Consider the following 20,000-nt stretch of genomic DNA (forward strand, 5'->3'; position numbering starts at 1 on the left):
AAGTCGAGGTTTGCAGAGGACTCATAGGAGAGAGGATTAGGATTTAGTGGGCTGCAGTCCGAAGGAGATATAGGGGACCGCAACCGGGATGATGTTTGCTTTTTAGTCCGGCACATGTGAGCTGATTAAAAAAAGAAGAAAAGTATAACATTAAAGTCAGCCAGACTTTCCTTCAAGTGTTATTCGTAAGTCACTTTGGTGTCTTCCTCGAAAACCGGATAATGATGGCGCACAAAAAGGCCACGAGAGGACGTTAAAACTTCAGGCCATTTAAGCTGAAGTTTGGGGGTGGGAGGACGGTGGGAAAAAAAAAAAGCTTGACAATCATTAAAAGTGGGAGAGACTTCAAAGTGAAGGAAGAAAAAAAAAACTGGAGATAGTTTCGGGGATAATTATGAAACTTAGAGTTGAATTTTGTCCCATCTTTCCGGATCCAGAATCTTCCTCCTCCGCCTCCCTGTCCTCGAGTTCACCTCTCCCGGCTTGTTTTTCCCAAGCTGTCCTCCTTGTTACCTAGCTAATCCCAGCCACTGTCAAGATTTAAATGCTGCTTTCAGCGTGTGCCATATTTTCAGCATTCAGCATCATTTCCCTGAGCCGACAGACAAGGAGAGAGAGAGAGAGAGAGAGAGAGAGAGAGAGAGAGAGAGAGAGAGAGAGAAAGAGGGAGAGGGGGGGAGGACTGGAGGAGAGATAAAGAGAAGCACACCATGGATTACACACACACGTACACACATAAATATGCATAAACACATGCAGGAACACATTGTAGGAGCCTCTGTTTAATTAGCCCGGCGGTTTATCAGGGTGATCAGGAGTTCAACACAGTAAAGTTTCCTGTAGATAAAACAGTGTTTGGGGAAGGCATGACTAATGAATGCTGAGCAGCACACAGGAGGAGGAGGAGGAGGAGGAAGAACTGAAGGGGATGAGAAGAGGATGACAAGAGGGCGCCTCAGTTTAATTGCTTACCTGATGCTTTCCTTTCCTCCTTATCATGCCCTGCTCATCTATTACAGCGGATGAGAAAATTGTGTCTGACAGATGCATGCGACTCCGAAATGCTTTCTTCTAATTGCCAAGAACCAGTTGAAGGTTTATGATGACAGTTTAACAGCGATAGCGACTGATGCGCCTGCTTCCGCCATTCGGACATCAATGAGCTTTGTGTACTGATTGGCCAGAACAAATGGGCTGAGGCAGCTGGTTGTTATATTTTGCACAGATCTTCAAGCAAAGCTTTAACAACTGAAATGATTTCCACCATGTTTTTCAAGTCACTGTGGAATGGTTTCTCTAAGCTTCACATGCTAACGAAACGTTAGCGACTTTGTTGTTAGCACACCTTTGTGCCGTACCAAGGCCGAGGTAGAATATGTCCAACTGTCCCTTTGTTTGACGTTACTCTGTTCTGATATTGAGTTTTTGAAGAAATTCTTAAACATGAAATTCTATTAGTCATTGGGACGAACTGAATGCTCAAATCCAGTCACAGCTTTTCCTTAGGCCAGCTATGTCAAGCATTAATGTGTTTGTTTGATCCCAGCTTCATTCAATGAAAACTTTGATTTCACATCTTGGGTTTTATTTTCTCAACTCATTGAGTTATGAATGATGACATTGTATTCTTTAAAGTTGCTTCTGTTGTTTTAGAATGAGGCAACATCGTAACATGTACATCAAAAGCTGTCAGACACTCAAATAGGTTGTAAAAAGCTGGCCAAATTAATTTAGAATAGAAATCATGTCAAAATGAGCCATATTACCCAAATTCTACCAACTTGGATGAACTTCGACCTAGCATACATGCCGTATCTGTACGCATTTCTTACCTTTAAAGTTATTGTGGGCTGTAGCTCCAGTGCCACCATGCAGTCATTTTGTACATCATGTATCCTTACGGACTAGACAGGACAACAAAGATAATGAGAAGGCTACATTCTGTTGTGTTGTTTGCGAGAAGAAAATGATCCCACTCACTGTCACAGTTGTGTCCAAACAGTGAAGCGGTGCTACTTGATGAAAGACTTTGTGTCTCTGCCAACTTTTATTCAAAGAAAATTAATTCAATAAGAGGTAATTTGTGGTAGAACAAGCTCCAAGATTTGCCTGTGCCAGAGACTGGGATCATTCCCTTCCAGTTATAATGTAATCACATCCAATTAGCGGAGTGACAAAGCGGTCTTCAGCATTTCGATGGGAGGGGAAGTGTCATCTCGCCGTCTGTGTCTTCATGGGGATAAAGTAGTTCCATCGTTCCCCATTTCTGCGTTTTTCTTTTTACCCCCACCCAAAAAATTTTACTTTCCACTGGCCACCTGGCCAAATCATCAAGCGGAAGCAAAAGCCCCACCATATTGATGTTCGTTCTGCTATAGAGGAATTCTGGGATTTTGATCCAGAGGAGGCACAAAAGCCTGCGAGTGGGCTTGGGTCTTTCTTTAGTTGTTATCATTATAATGGGGAGCAGTTGCCAGGAAAATGTTAAAAATACATTACCTAAATGTTCCACAATCTAACAATTTAATTGCCCATAGTTAAGAATTCAAACAGTCAACAGTCAAATCTCATTTTTGTCCTGAATTTTCCTTTACTTTGTATGATTTTATATGTTTGTTTGAAAGCTTTCATGGCAAATAATGAGATGCAGGATGCTCCTCAGAGAAATCGTACAAATGCTTACTCCGTCCTTCAGGATTCTCTATGAAGGTCAAACAGATTTACCCTTTATTCTTCAAGGTTTTAGTACAATACAAAGGCAACACAAAGATCTTCAAGAATGGGGGGTGGAAAAAAGCAGAAAATATGAAAGAGAAGGCCAGTTATGGAACTCAATCTTAATGCCCAATTGAAATAAATCTGTTACCTCCTTCAGGAAAACAATGGCGATGACTCATTTGCACTGGAGTGCATACATATGATTTAAATAATGAGGAGAGGTAGCCACAGAAGTATGACCAGAAGATCCCATCCAAACTAAAAGTGGGACATTGACTTCAAAAGCAGCAGTATGGCATTTGCAGAGACTTTGATGGGCGGTTCACAAAAAGAGCCTTGAAAGACTGAGATTCCTTTCAGACGGAGAACTGGCACACAGCGGAGGGAGAGAGAGTGGCAGCCAACATACACCGTCTGGTTCCAGCGCCGGGTAGGCAATGAGCAGGCCAGGCAAGCACAACAAAAGGGGGGAATGTGGATTATTCATGAGTCTACAATATTACTGAACAGCTGGATTGAAATATATCAACCAGAATACACACACAAAGCGTAGCCCTGGAAGTTGTGTTATTGATGTCACTCATTGTTCTCCTCTCAGCAGTGAACAACCCTCGGCCAATAGGGGTGCTGCTGGTGAGACTTCAGTGACCCCATCTGGCTGGGGATTGGTCAAAATGCTGAGCCAAAGAGACAGGAGTATGAAAAGAGACAGACCACCCACCCAACAACAGCAGTTCCGATTGGATAATCCACCCTCTCGGTCCGAGTGTTTGTCATCTTCCTCCATCAAAGAAGTTGGCCTTTGTTGTCGAAGAGTGTCTCAGCAATGTGTGGGCTTAAGCGTGCGGCAAGGAGGAAATTGAAAATTGCTGATCTCTGTCTGGCGAATAAAGAGCAGCAGCCCACGGCGAGCTGTCAGCTTTGTTATGCCACCCACTCTGACAGCTCTGCCTCTTCAATGGAGCGCAGGACTTCCACTGTGAACTGTATTTGAGGCCTTCGGCTGGATCCGATGTGAGATTTCTGCCTGCTTCGGTGCGTAGTCATATGGTGCCATGCATGCTCACAAGGAAGCCTGACGTGCTTGTTTATATTCATATACATATGCAAATGTATATATGTGTAAATGAACCCTCTTCAGTGGTTTGGATAGTTGTTTATGTGAAAGCACTGCTCACATAAGTGTCTGACTTCTGAGATCAAAAGTACTTTAAAACAACGGCAACAATATCACAAATAACCAGTGTTTATTATAAAAGTGAACTGCTTGTTTAGAATATTTTGTATATTATTCAGTGTTTAGCTTATGAATCCCTGTATTAATCCATTTTAGCATAGTCCTCCCAATCCTAGGAAATCTGAAGGTTACCAAATGATGAAATAATGGGAAAGAAGAAATATTAAATGAATAAATTAAGTTCCTGCAACACAATTTAAATTATGTATTTTATAAATATGTAGGCTATAGCTACAGTTACAGTTTAAATCCTGACGGACTATTTACTCCTACTGTGCACCCAAACCTTCATTTCTGTTCAGATTGCATTGCTCGTCCGCGTGGTTGTGTGCTGGGTTGTATGTTTAAGTGCAACAGTGTATACCAGTAAACGTGTACACACTCTAATGTACATGCATACTTATATATGTATGTGCAGTGTGTGAGTTGTATGGACCATCCTGTCTGTGCAGTTAGCTGGCACCGGGACTCAGGATCAGGAAAGGTTGTCTGAAGGTAGAGGAAGGATTAGAGCACTTCAAAGCAATGCTCACTTCTAAGCTGGCTGATGCAAAATCCGCTTTGTGCAAATGGACAGTCGGCACTCCAAAAAAAAAAATCCAAGCCTGGAGCCGAGGACAACTCGACTCTCAGTGCGCCTATATTACTTGAAACAGACTAAACTTAAAGACTTCTAGAGAGGATGGACGATTATATGCACTCCAACTTCAAATGAACAAACTCTGACAGATTATTTACCATGACGACACTCACACAGGTTTTTTTGCAGATAGTTTCATAATGCCAATATTGATTTAGTGGGATAAACAATTATTATTTCGTTCTATTGATATGTCAAAGTTACGATTACAGCTTCTGGAATTATTAGAAAAAAAAGTTAGAAAGCAGGATGCTAATTTGTGGTAATTTAACACATTAAATTTCATAAACATATTTTTCATTAATTAAGAATACAGCAATATTTTTTTAAACGTTATATTTGTCACATCAGGCTGGACCGGATTGAGTTTTGGCCAATATCAGTATTACTGCGTATCAGTTTATTCTTACTTTGGAGATTCCGATTTGTCAGTATTGCAGATAAAACACAAACACACACACACACATACACACACACAGAGAGATACAGATGAATGGGCTGTCTGTGTAGTGATATTAAGGCTTGGAGGTGGGAGGGTGATGGAACGGCAGTGGTCAGAGTACAGTGGCTAGCTGGGTCGCTTCGGTAAGTCCTAAATCACCAGGAAACCAGCCCGCCGCTGTGATGGATGTGCGTGGCACGCCCCGGATCAGGGATCCTCCAATCCATCTCTTGAGAAGAAATGTTTCAATACGGACACACTGGGCTGGGTCATACACTCACTCTGCACACACACACAGAAAGACAAATACACACACACATGCATGCATGCAAATATACATGAACAGAAAACCACAGAGAGCAACGCAGTAAAAAAGAGCCAGCAGAGCAGTCCAACAGATTTATGTGAGCAGAGGTGCTGTGGTCAGGTGAATAGATTGGTTTGCTGGCAAGGTGGGTGGGTTCTGTAGCCTCAGTGGCCAAGACAAACCTTCTAATCATATGTATAGGCCAGTTGATTTATGCTAATAAATTATATATGGAAAGAAAAATCTATCTGCAATAAGAGTTCTGCCCGACCAGAAGGCATCCGCAGTAAGGTTTCAAATCTTCTTACAGGAAAAGGAAGAGTAAGTGGACCACAAGAAGTCATTTTCATGTCAAAGAGAAATCACAGTCTCAGATTGATTTGGATTTGAGTGCGAAGCAAGGTCAGCCTCATCTCATTTATCCATCACTCTACATCAGGTTTTTGAGAACAAATATTACGTTACAGGAAAATATAGTAAAACTTTTAGGGTTAGGGTTCACATTAAAACAGTAAAAACTGTTTTTAGGGTTGACATAAAAACTGTATTTAGGGTTATGCTTAACAGTAAAAGAGGAAAACATATTTCTTAGGGTTACCTTTCAAACAGTAAACCTTTTTGGAGGGTTAGGGTTAACAGTAAAATAGTCAAATAAATTAGGGTTAGGGTTAAAATACAACATTTAAAAAGTGTTTTTAGGGTTTACATAAAAACTGCTTTTAGGGTTAGGGTTAACAGTAAAGCAGTCAACATTAAAACAATAATCATTTTTTTAGGGTAAGCTTTAGAATAATGGACATTATTTGTTAGGTTTAGGGTTAACAGTAAAACAGTAAAAACTGTTTATTATAGGGTTAACATTAAAACAGTTTTTTAGGGTTAGCTTTAAAACAGTTTTTTAGGGTTAGCTTTAAAACAGTAAACATTGTTTGTTTGGGTAAGGGGTTAACAGTAAAGCAGTTGAGCAATTGAATCAACTCAAATTCAGTTTAAGTCGATTTTTCAAAAAATGTACAAACAAGTGAAATGCCTATTGGAGAAAAGCAGGAGTAAATAATGAATTGTATGAAACTGATGAGTTGTTGAAAAATATACTTTAATTATGAATCATCAAAGTATATTAGTTTACAGATGCTTTAAAATAAAATGCAAAACCACAAAAGCTTTAAATCTGGCCTTTAAATAGAACTGTGTATTTTCTGTATTCTTTGCGGCAACGTTTATTCAGGCATTCTTTTGCTAGGTCCATTGTTGCAACTTACTTGATGTGGTGAAATGGGAATGTGTCTCTCAACATGTAGTCAGTTGTTACTGAATGTTAAAGATGAAGCACGAACAAGCCGAATGTTGACCAGGTCCTGAAAATATGTTCTATTTCGTAGGGAGGAGAACTTGGCGTTGCCTATACTGGGTGCATGTTATGTTTATCCAAACAGATTACATTTCTGCCAGAGGACCTGTGCCAGCTCCTCTCCTCTTATTCCACACTCTTTCAGCCACAATAACTGGAAACTTCTTTGTGCAGTAAACTATTCCATCGGGCTTAGGGAAGCTCCCATAATTAGTGTAGACCCACAACAACAAGATGTTCTTCAGTGTAAACTGTTCTCTACAGCACCTTTAAAACTATTTTGATGAAGTAAATACATGAAATAAAACATTTCTCAACTACTTAATTCTAAAGAACCATTTGCAAACTTGAACTCTTCCACATCAGGAAAACGCTACGGTTTAATATGCAGCCATAATCACTCAATAACTCTCATTGATTGTAAAAAGAAGAAGAATTTCTAAGTAACTGAGCGATATGGCAGACTGCCGGCAGCATGTGAAGAGCCACCATGCTGAGCCAGACCACAGTGGACGGAGCATGGCAGAACACAATAGCTGACCCAACAGAGAGAAATGATGTCAGTATTACAGACTATTCACTCGACAATAACATCACATCCATGGCGATGGCTTTTACAATGGATCATTATTTTTCATTATTTTACCCTAATGTGTATTTAGCCCCCATGAATGATTTGTAGAAGAGGAATTGAAATGAACATTCGTTTATGCTGGTTTAAAAGAGGATCTCATGATCAATGTTTGAATAGAGCAGCGTTAACCATTGCTTTGCCCGCTTTTTTAAGTCTTCTGTTAATTTCTGTGTATAGGTGTAAGTGTGTTTCTCTGCTGTATGTCTAGTTGCAGAGTCTGTCTGTCCCACCAGGACTGTCTGAGACAGCTGGCCACTCCGAAGCAATCCGAGAGATCATTGGGCGTGTCGTCCTATTTCTCTTCATGTCAGGCCGCAGAATGAAGCAATCCGTGGGATTAGTGCTTGGTTTTGTATTCGCTGACAGACTGGTGACAGGCCAGGTTTCATATCCACTGTACCACGCCCAGCAGACATGTGCACTATATTTGGTGCTTTAAAAGCGTTAGCAATTGCAAATTCAAGGAATATACTTTATAAACGTACGGGTGTTCTTTCCCAAAAAATCCCATAATTCTCAGTTATGCTGCGTATTTCATGACCAGATGGCGAGTTAGCTATGGCAGCATTGTATGATTTGGGGACTAAGCTGCAGTTTTCAATAACCAATCCTACACCATAGATGTTCACTGAATCATTAAAGTCTTATTTATATATTTTTTTATTGTTTATTGGCGATTTGACATCTTGTTCTTTATTGGAGAGTTAGAATTTTGATTATGTTTATTTAAGGTTTTTTAAAGTTGTTTTTTATATATTTTAATGCCAGAGAACATTGCAGTCATAGGGTAGGCCATGGACAGCAAGATGCCCAAAAAAGGAAAAAAGAAATATGACTGATCCACAGTCAAAGAGAAATTGATTAGCCTTAAGGCCCTGCTTGGAACTTTCTAGTTTTTATTTGCTTTGTTTTCAATTTAAACATGTTTTGTTCCACTCATTCCTAATTAATATACTCTACTATCTATTAATATACTCTAATAATGTGCTATAATAGTGTGCACATACAGTATGTACTGGAATATACATACAATGAGCACATGATCCATACTCACATTGGTTTATTTGGCCCGTTCTAAAACCCTCAGCAGAGCAGGGAACCACTTAAAACACATTTTTGAGATGCCGCATGTCATGCTGATGACAACATATCCAAGAGTAATTACACTAAATGCGATTTTGAATGGTTGCAGATGTCACTTTGCATGATATTGATCCGCGGTGCTGCTCGGTACTCTGTGTCTCTACCAGCAGGTAGGCACCACCAACCTTTTTGAGTAAGCGTGTGCATGGCTGCATTGATGAGGTGTGACTACTCAGGTCAGGGGCCAATTTGGGGTCGCCAGAGGGTCAAGCGTGTTGTCCAATAAAACAGCGGGACCTCCAAAATGGATCCGGCCAGTATCCAGGCAACAGGCGCCGCCCCCCACCCCGTACCCTGAGAGCACCCGCCCGGTGGTGATTGAGACTGCAGGGCTCCATTCTCTTTTCATCAGCCTCAATTCATCTGTTCCTACACTTGGCCCAGATGAATTAACCTGAACAATAGAAACAGGGCGTCCGCCATTGTCAACATGGAGAGCAATTACACAGAATGTTCAGAAAACAATTTTTATGCCAAATCATTTGTGACTGTCCTGTGCAGATAAAGCAAAGAATAATTTGGTCCTTTCTTTTTTACTTGAATAACTGAGTTTATTTATACACCATTCATTCATATTTTCTACACAACAAGGACATATTAGCACAGTAATTTATGACTGAAATGTCACTGAACTTAATGCAACCTTATTGCATCACGGGCCAGTACACTCACGGACAGGAGTGCTAAGAAAATTCCGTGTATCGCCATGAAAATGACCCGCTGATATGTTTTCAAGCTATTCAAATAAGTTATTTTATTAGAATAACATATGCCTCGGTATCTAATTATATCAAGTGAAATACAAAATGATTTTCAATGAAGAGGAGTCAGCAATTCCAGGATTACATGCTTAGTTGAATTCAATAAGGCGGTGTGTACTGTAATAGGAAACCCTCAGAAAAATCCATACTTGCCACATCATCTGATAAAAATGTCTGCTCGCTGCTCGGCAGGACTCTGTTAAATCTATTAAATACACTTTGTTCTCCTGCTAATCTCAAAATAATATGCTGGTGGTAAATCTTCTTACACCAATCAAATAGTTATTAAAAACACCACGAACTATGGATCATTAACATTGTGTGTCTGTAGGGACTAAAATATGAGGAACAGAGTGAGAAGAAAATGCATTTGTTTCAATAATCTTTCCATACAGACGGTTTTTTGAATGTGAGGGAGAGAAATATAGACTTCAATGGGAACTTCACAATCACAAAATCACACACATTCAAACTGATAATAGTACACCCGTTTATGCCACCATCAGCTGGATTGAATGTTTATTTTTATCTCTTTTATTACAAAATTTTCAACTTTTGATTATTTTTTTTTTAAAAAGTGATGATTATTCCAGGCATTGTCTGCTGAACTCTTTGGAAGCGAGGACTTATTTTTGGAAACACTCGACACAACTCTGAAAAGTGCTGTTTGCGCAGGATGCAAGTAGTTACATGAAGTCAGCATGTTTTCTATACAGTCTACTGCAGTGATTGCCAGCCTGGGGGTTGGGACACCCAAAGGTGTCACAAGATGTATCTGAAGGGTTATAAAATGGGCAGGATAAGCGGTAGACAATGGATGGATGGATGGATGGGTTATAAAATGGCTCATTAGCACACAAAAGGACACAAAAGCAAAAAATAAAAGTATTATTTTTCTTTGATTATTGCATTATTATTTTCTGGTTGATTAAAGAATCAGCTTACATCTACAGGCCGAACACAATATTTAGATAATAATTGAGGGGGGGGGGGGGGTTGAACAGATCATAACTCATCCTGCGACTAAGCAATGTGTTGCAAGTAGATTTTCTTTTTAAGGGGTAAGGCAAACGTACACACCATTACAAAAATGTCACTTGTTAAATAAAACAAAACAAAGAAATAAAATAAGTAAGAATAATTCCAGATGAATGTTCATATTTTAATAATAATAATAATTGGAAAAGAATAAATCATAAACCAAACAATAAACCAAACAACATTGTTGATTAGTAATAATAATAATTATCCATCCATCCATTTTCTACCGCTTATCCTGTATTTAGGGTCACGGGGGGGCTGGAGCCGATCCCAGCTGTCATTGGGCGAAGGCAGGGAATAATAATTATAATTATAATAATAATAATAATAACGGCACTGTACATTTTGTTAATTGTGCTATATTATATATAAATATATTGACAAACTGTATGTCTCATCAAGACAATAAACTGTATATTTGTATTGATGAGATACAACACGTTACAATTGTTGCCCAGTATTTCGTGTTAGGTTAGTGATGATAGGCTTTGAACGATATCATAGCAACAATTATCAGTACAGCACAGGTAGTAAACATTGAAGTGAGGGGCTCAACTTTATTTTAGCTTGTTTGTCGATTGTTGTTTCCTTCAGTTGCATAGTAGTTTTCTTCTTTAAACGAAATGCCAGCAATGCAACATACCTTAACGTAAAGCCCTTTGTACCTGGCAGAAGTCTACAAGTTAATACATCTTCCCCTTGAAGCACAGTTGTCCATGATCCGTGGCAGGTTGCTTAACACACAGTCCACAGAGAGCACTTCCAGGACACCTACGAGGCCCCCGGGGAGGGGCCTGACTGAGCACTGGGCCACGGCCCTGGGGAGCCATGACCAGCATCATCCATCCCCTGGATCATGACACTAATGACTGTAATGTGTGTCAAGTGGTTTTGCACAGCGGCGACTGCATCCCATTCAGCCAGTCCCTTCTTCCCAAACACCTCCACGGCTGTAAGTAAAGCTAGTCGTCCCCAGTGTGCGCTAACTGGAGGAGGTTCAATATCCGCTTGAAGACTGTGATCTGCACTTCTTCCAAATATTTGCTCTCCCTGTATCTGATAATGAAGATTATGTTCTCACAGTTTTTCCCAGATTGTTGAGAATAGGTATGCGTGACTGAGTGTTGTGTGTGTGTGTGTGTGTGTGTGTGTGTGTGTGTGTGTGGTTGTATCCACGTTAGCTTCAGTAATTGGGCCAGCTCTGCTCTCCCTCGGAGCCCCTGGAGGTAGAAAAACTCAACGCGCCATTACATCCCCCTCCTCGCTCCCTTCATTCAATTTGTCACACACCTCCTCTTCTCCCTGCAAGTCTTTGCACCTATGTGTGTGTGTGTGTGTGTGTGTGTGTGTGTGTGTGTGTGTATGTGTGTTTGTGTGTGTGTGTTTTCAAGTATGGTTATGAGTTTCTCGAGACTGGCATGTCCTCATACATGCTGTGTGTGGATTTGTTTGTGTGTGTATGTGTATGTGTGTATGTGTGTGTGTCTCATAATGAAGCCATATGGCCTGTCTGTGAGCATGCGAGCTGGCAGCACTGGGAGCTGTGACGCTGGCAAAGAACGCTGAGATGAGACGTGAGTGGCATAGCCCTTTCTTTCCTTCTTTTCTCCTCTCATCTCCTTTCTTCCTCTTTTCTGTCCGTTATGTTCCTTTCCTCTCTGCTCCTCCTCCTGTTGTCCACTGCCCATCCCTCTCGCCTCTCCTCCCCTTTCTTCTCGTCTTACTTTCTTTTCTCTTCTGCCCAATTGTTGTTTTTTTTTTTGTTTTTTTTACTCCTCGTCTCTTTCCATTCGCTTTCCTCTCTACTTTTCTTCGCTTCACTTTTTTTGCTGCTCCTTTCCCTCCTCTCCCTCGTCCTCCGCATTAGTCCCTGTTGTTTTTCGCTTTTCCCTCCCCCTCCCTCCCTCTCTCTCCCAGTAAGATTAAGTAGTGTGAAACAATCCATTTCCACATTTTCCTGTGATGCCTGGAGAGGAGATTGTGGCTTGACCTAAATTTACATGTTAGGGAGGGAATCTAGATGACAGCACACGGAGGAGGGAGAGTGAGAAAGACCAAGAGATGAGGAGGGGCGTAAGGGACTTCCTTTGGACAGTAAGAAATATATACATCTATGTTTTAGTTCGGATAGATTACTCCAAAAGTGACAATTCTGATTCCCAGTTATGTCTGTTATTAAAATGTCTTTCTCTGGAGAATATAACTCTGACCTGATGTCTGTATTATATTTGGGTTTAATGAAGAATGGAAATCTTAACTGATAAACATTAGATAAGAAAGTGTTTTGTTATTTGAAATTCTTCAGAAAGATTGGTTTATAAATAAATAAATAAATCATGATCATATTAGTTTATACATGCTGATGTCATTTAATATTTATTTTCAATAAAATGCACATGGAAATGAAGGTTGGAGAAAAGACTAGCAACACAATAAGCAGGATACGGTAAGAAACAATTAAAAACTATGGCATGTCATTTTTAAAAGTAGAAAAATATAATTTACAATCTGCAAATTTATTTTCAAACATTATATCAAAACATAATAAGATCATCAGCAGATGTTTTGAGGTATTGGAGATTTGTCTTGGACATTTTATTTTATATTTATTGTTTCAACAATTTGTGTTTCCATAATGCAGCAAAGAGTTAGAAAAGCAGAAATTTTTTTAAAGAAATACTACATAATAAAACTCTCACACAAATAATTTCAGCTGATATTTTGCTTTAGGTATTATCATTACTTCTATGTATAAATTATTGTCTTATGTTTACATAAAGGCTATCACACATGAACTGGATTACTTTCTACTTAAAAAGTATTGCAAATTCACATTGAACACCACATAAAAGTAGCACAATTATATTATGACATTATAATTTATTATAACATAACCAGTAGAGGATTTTAAGATCACACAATGATGCATTATGGCTCAATCAAAATGCAAAACATGCACTGCATAAAATGTTCACATGATGAGGACAAAACAACAATATCTTATTAAACTGTATTGTAAATGTAGGTTTTTCTAACTGTGAGCTCACCCTGTTAAAGAAACAATTCACACATAAATTGGCGTGAACAACAGAACTTGTGAGTTAACTTGATGTGTCAGAAATGAATCAGCCTGGATTCCTCCATCTTCAAGCAGGAAAAGCAAGAACATTTTCAAAACCACACCCACATATATTAAACTTACTTCATACTACCTGCTACCATATGTTGGATTGAATTATGATCTGGTGAGAATTAAATTGATTGGGAAAACTAACCCTCTACATATGAAGTATAATTTCTAGGCATTTTCTGCTATGCATGTCAAACCCCATGTAAGAGGTGAAGACTATATGTAAATTACAGGTACACAGTTCACATTCTGATGTTTTTGGGTTTGTTTTAATAGTGTAAAGAGAGATAATAAATCTGTTGTAGAACTTTATCCAGGAACTATCTCTCTATTTCCTTTAATCTTGGGCTCTCCTCCTTCCTCTATTTTCGTCTGCCATGTGTCCTCCACAGGGAACAGGCGAGGTGGACTGCTTCCGCATGCATGGGTGTGAGAGGAAGATTCAACACCCCTTCTTGCTGCGACACACATGGACGGCTCAGTTTGGTGTGTTTGCATGAAAAAAAAAAAACACACGCAACGGCACAAGGCGATCTGTCCCTCAGTCTGAGCTGAAGGGAGTGGGCCCTCAACTGTGTGTGTGCGTGTGTGTGTGTGTGTGTACACACGTGTGAGTGTGTTCCTGTTCCAACTAGGTGGCACGAGTCAGGCTTCTGTGTTTGCCAGTGTTCCCGTATGTGGGATGGCAGCAGATTGCGTGATCAGAACAAAGCAAGAGAGCATGACAGAAAATCCCTCAATACCCGGCCTTTAAAAAATGCAGGAGGCCAACGCACGCAGAAGCAAGTAAGGTAAATGTATAAATTATGGACCGAAAAAGTCCACTTCAAAAAGAGGGAGAGATCCCCCACATGAGGCAGCAAACTTTATTGCATGTGAAGAGAGAAACGGCTGCCGAGTGTTGGCTGGAGTTACTTCTCTCCGTCTTGCTAAATAATGAGCCAGCACCTTTCTAATAAATGGACCGTGCAGAGTTTCGCTGCCAAATATTTGGCAGGAGGCCAGAATGGTTTCGCGTTCAGGTTGGCTTGCGGAAGAAAAATCTGTAATCCGGTATTTTCACTTCATGTTCATTCATTTAGAAATATATCAAGCAGATGAAGAGCTTTTATGTGACAATCTCTCATGCACGTTTTATGTTTGTGACATCCTGAATTCACACTGCAGATTAATACATCACCCAAAATGATTACATTTTAAAACATGTATAACACATTTTATATACAGTGAATTAGTTACAATAAACACAAACATTTCCATACAAGGCCAAATGAAATGTGAAAAATGCAGGCAATGATATTATAAGTTCAAAAAGTAAATACATGTAAACACAAATGTTTTATTTTTGTATTTTTTTTATTGTACTCATATGGAAATCAGTGAAAACTATTTAATAAAATTAAGTAACAGTTCTTCTGATAATCTTGTGGTAATTCATTGTCTTACTTTTATTTCTCTCTCTTTACAAAGAAAAGATCAACACCACAAAAAAGTTATTAACAGAAGAGTAAGAAATGTTGCATTGAGAGGTTTAAATTAGTTGAGCACCAATTCAGCAGATAATTACAATGTGCTTTTTTCTAATGTTACATTTTGTTAATATTTACTAGTTGACTAGTCCATTTTTTATAGCTATGCTAAGAAATAGGTTATCAGCTTAGTTCATTTTTACTTACCTATATCTAACTAAACTATATAACATTAATAACTATGTATTAAAACATATGTTTCCCATAAAAATATTATTTATGTTACTTTATGATTGTTCTGGACTTATAATCTAAGTGACTGCATCACAAATGTACCAGGACAATTTATTTTATAGAACAGTTTTATTTGATTTACTAAATTAAATACTTCAGGCATGTCATAAAAAATATTTCAATATTGTGACTAACTCTAAAAGTAGGCAAAACAAATAAAAAATAAACAGCTTTACTGAAGAGACCTTTTTTTTCTTTATATAATAATAAAGACCAGTTCTTTTCTGCATATATATATCAAATTTAAATGGCTTTTAACCTCAAAAGTTAAACATTTCCGTAAGCTTTTGAAGGCCTGTTCCAGTAATTGTGTCAACCATCACGTTTTAGCTTAATCTGGGACACACATTTTAAAAGCAAAGTCATGAATAAAACAGTGGACTATAATATGATAGAATAAAGCTTTTTTTTTTCTTTTTCTTTTTGTAACAGTGGTTAATTTTTTTTTTTTTTTACAAAGGTTGTGTTGTCTTGTGAGGTGCTGTTTTTTTTATGCTGGTAATTAAACACTCTTGATGAATTCTGTAACTGTTCTAAGTCACCTCACAGAAACACATGACCAACTTCTCATGTCAGACTACCAAATGATGCAGCCTCTTTCCTTTTAAGCACTCAGCGGCAGTGTGTCCTTTTGTGCAAAACGTACAAAAAGTGTGGGTTTTCCGTTTGTGTGTTTTCTCGTGTGTGTGTGTGTGTGTGTGTGTGTGTGTGTGTGTGTGTGTGTGTGTGTGTGTGCGCATGCGCATTCTTCCTGGAGTCCTCTTTAAACTGTGCATCGAAGCGTGACTAACAAGTCAGCACACAAGTCAGTCCTTTGCCCGCCATGACACCGCGGCGTCATCGCTGGGATTTAGACGCCGCCTATCATTGCTCAGGCAGGGTCTGAACATCTGAGTTTGCATGGTAACATGCTGTCGCCGTGCACTCAAAGGTGGGACGAGATGCTGCATCGCACCAGCTGCTCAACCCAAGTCAAACTCTATCTATGTGCCTTACTGTATAAATAGCTAGAGAGATTACAAGGTGGTATTATATAGAGGAAATAAACATAAACATCACATTGAGGGACAATGCATTATATTTACACACAGGCACACGGGCTGCCATGTAACTTGATGTAGCTCTCTGGAGTCAGTATTAGCATATCACTGGCTGAAGCGCACTGATATACTGTGTGCTACAGTGAGAATGGATGTTCTCTGCAAGGGCATGACTCAGCGTTCACAGCTGCCTGAAGCTGGACAGAGCATTCAGATCATAAACAAACTTAAACACCCCATATGGCCTTCCTTCGGACCGAACACGGAACAGTAGCAGCAACGGTAGCAGCCCGCCCCTCGCCGATTTGTAGGTGCAAGTTGCAAAAATATTTGTTTGATACGAAAGGTGGTCAATTATTCAAGGATTATTTAATAATGCAAAGAAGTAGGGGAGGGGGGGATTCAAAACCATGGCAGTGAAAACTGCTCAGCCTTGCTGCCTGGAAGCTCCTGCCACAGATACAGAACAGGCCATATGCATTGCCCTGTTTTGTTTCTAATTGGCAGCCATACCTCTTCTCAGACACGCAACCTTGATTTTGCACTTGCATAATCCCTTAAATATATCCCATTACTGAGCAGTAAGTAAGTAAGTAGAAAAAATGCAAATTTTCTCATTTGCTTTTTCCATAAACTGGAAGTCCCCTGGTTGCACCCAAAATACCACATAACTCAGTGACACTAAGTGCTCGGATTGTGTTTAAGCGTGTGTGTGTGTGTGTAAGTAAGCGTGTGTGTTTGCATTAATCTGGCAATCCGGCAGATACCAGCTCGACGCACAGACAAGTGCTATCGTTAGAAACAGCTGCACTTGTCACCAAACAGAGAAGGCAAAGTAGGACTAAAGCCGAGATGATATAACTTCCCCAAACACACACACACACACACACACACACACATGCACACGCATGCGCACACATGCACACTCGACTCGGCTGATCTGTTTAGATGAGTCACCACTTCTTAAAGAAGCAGTGGGTGGTTATGGCACCAGCTTTAAATAGACAGCATACAGCACAGAGTCAATCTGTAGAGTAACTGAGACCGACAGAGAGAGAGAGAGAGAGAGGAATAAGAGAGGAAACAGGAATAGGAGGGCGAGTTTGGGAGTGTATTTCAGTTTGTCCTGTGTGTTTTTTGCGCTGAGCTGGAGGGTTAGGAATCATCTCACATCCGTCATGGAGGCTGGTTGCAGGGTCAAACTCAGTGCTGTGGCGAATGGCCCTGTTATCACACAGCTTTACATTCGCTGCGCTGCCTTTACTCAAAGGCAGCAAAACAGGGCTGGAAGACAACCAAAAATAGAGACGCCCAATTAGAACTGCTCCCAAAGCTTTGATGGAATTAGCAGTGAAAGGGGGCTTGCATAACCCACCCTCCCGAAAAAAAAAAAGAAGAAGACAAAATGTGCAGACAGCATATGCAACGCTTGTCCTATTTACTGGAAAAGGAGTCCTGGGTCAATTTTCTGGTGCCGTGAAATAAAATACGTAAACAAAACTGTGCAGAGGGTCACTTCCTATTTCTTGTCGTCAATTTTTGTAGCATAGATTTTTGCCTAATGTTACATTAAGTGTGGTCCTGTGAGAAAATCGTCAGGGGGGTTGGTGGGGATGGATATGCATAAATGCATGCCGGTGTATATCCTCCACATCAGCAGCCTGCCTGCCTGCCTCGGGCTACACAGCCTCACACTGCAGAGGGGAGAAACTTCCAGTTATTCCATCAGGATACTGTACACCGCATTCTCTTAAGTCGCCGCCTGACAAACATGGCATGCAACTCAAGACACCACAAGCATTTTAATTCAGTGGCACTACGAAATCCCATTTTAAATATAAATATATATAAATATTGAGAATAAATATTGAAAGAGCCTATTAAAAAAGATGATGAATTCCTTTCATCTTTCATGCCTCTTCACAAATAAGAAGGTCTTTGAGTTGAAATCAAAAGGAGTTACAACTATGAATTTGACCAAAGTCAACATTAAAAAAAAAGAAGCTCAAGTATTGTCAAGTAAGACACATGCAACTAATGAAGGGCTTGTTAGATGTAATTAGATGAAACAAGACATTGACGTGACATTGTCTAAAGATGGTATATCAGCCGTGAAGATGACCATTTTAGAACGTCTGTTTGCAGTTTACAAGTTTGTCTGCATGTTTTTATAAAGGTTTTTCCCCCCCTTTCTTTTAGCTTTATAATTACACATCTCTCAGTTTACAAATGGAAAGGATTGTCTTTCATGAGCTGACTAGCTGTAAGTATAGCATTCTTCTGGCTTAGTACATAAACACACACGAACGGTGTCTATGTGGAGACAGTCTGTCCCAAGGGGTTTGATCATAGCTGCTGCTGACTGAAGTTTCACCAGGAGAAACAAATTGGCAATCCAGTTGTAATGGAAAACAACGAGCGGGCTTACAGTATATCGCCAGAATGTTCCAGGACGTCATCGCTGCCTCATCATCCAGAGACTTCAGGTTTACATAGGGAACCTCGTCTGACTTGAATATAAAACAGTTAAGTAATAATTTCCTTGTTGTCTTACCAATGACAGCATGATGAATCAGAAACAATGCTATTTATATTTTACATTATCTCTTAACTAAGATCTCCTGAGGACTAAGAAAGAGTAACTTTTGTCAGATTTCAAAATGTGAAAAAGGTTTTTTCGATCATAAGTTAGGTCTCTCATGTGGACCAAACCACACACACACACACACACACACACAAACACACACACACACACACACACACACACATGAATACCTAACTTTCACAAACTGAAAACACACTGTGAAATGGTTAAAGTTCTAAGACGAAAACACAGACAACTCCTAGGCTGGACAATACTGTGGTTGCAACCTGTCAATCTAAGGTGGCCACGCCCTCAAGCACACCCTGCTTCATCGTCTTATTTGACTCATAATGGGACCTTGATTTAATAAATGAACATCATTCTGAATTTAATAAGACTTAAAACTAGTGACTGAGACCATAAACTCCTGTTTACATTCACTGAGGTGATAAGTGAGAAGAAAGAATGGAAACATTTCAAGGACATTTCCAAAACATGTAGTTAAGACAAGCTAATTAAAAATGCTAATATGGAAAGACAATAAAAAGTAACTATATATAGGAGACTATAGGTGGAATAGGTGGAGAGAGTGAAAGAGGGAGGGAAACTATGGCACTTAATGGGTTAAGTCTATGGAGCGGCTCCCCTCCTTCTCCCTACCGGAGTAGATAGAAAGGGAGTGTGAGGCTGATTGTTGGGAGCTCCGTCCTCCTCCTCTGACTAAGTAAGGAGTGGGATGGGGGCGGTGTGGGTGAAGTGAGTAGGGAGGGGGGACGGAGAGCGCCGCCAAGCATGCCTAATCGGACAGGACAGTTCCTGCTTATTATAGAACCAAGCACGGATAATAAAATCTGAATCAAACTGCCAGCTGAGAGCCACGGGAGAACCTCCTCCTCTTCAATTTTTAAAGTTATGGAAGCGCTTGACACTGAGGTGGATCAAATAACACCAGTTTGCGTGCAAATACTTACTTAGTGAGCCAGCGGGGCCCAAACTGCAGGTGAGCGGCACTGCAGCTCCAGCTAATTCCACCACAGCAAGACTGCCGCCCCAGCCCCCATGCTCACACCCCCCACCACTCCCACGCCAACTCACCAACTGTCACAATCACCCCCATGAGTGGGCACAGATCTGTCCATTCCTTTTCATGTGAGCGCAATGACAAATGCATGTTTTGGCTGCTGAGAACTGGTAGCAATTTAGGGAAAC

The sequence above is a fragment of the Eutrigla gurnardus genome (genome assembly GCF_963514095.1).
Source record: "Eutrigla gurnardus genome assembly, chromosome: 12".
Classification (NCBI taxonomy): domain Eukaryota; kingdom Metazoa; phylum Chordata; class Actinopteri; order Perciformes; family Triglidae; genus Eutrigla; species Eutrigla gurnardus.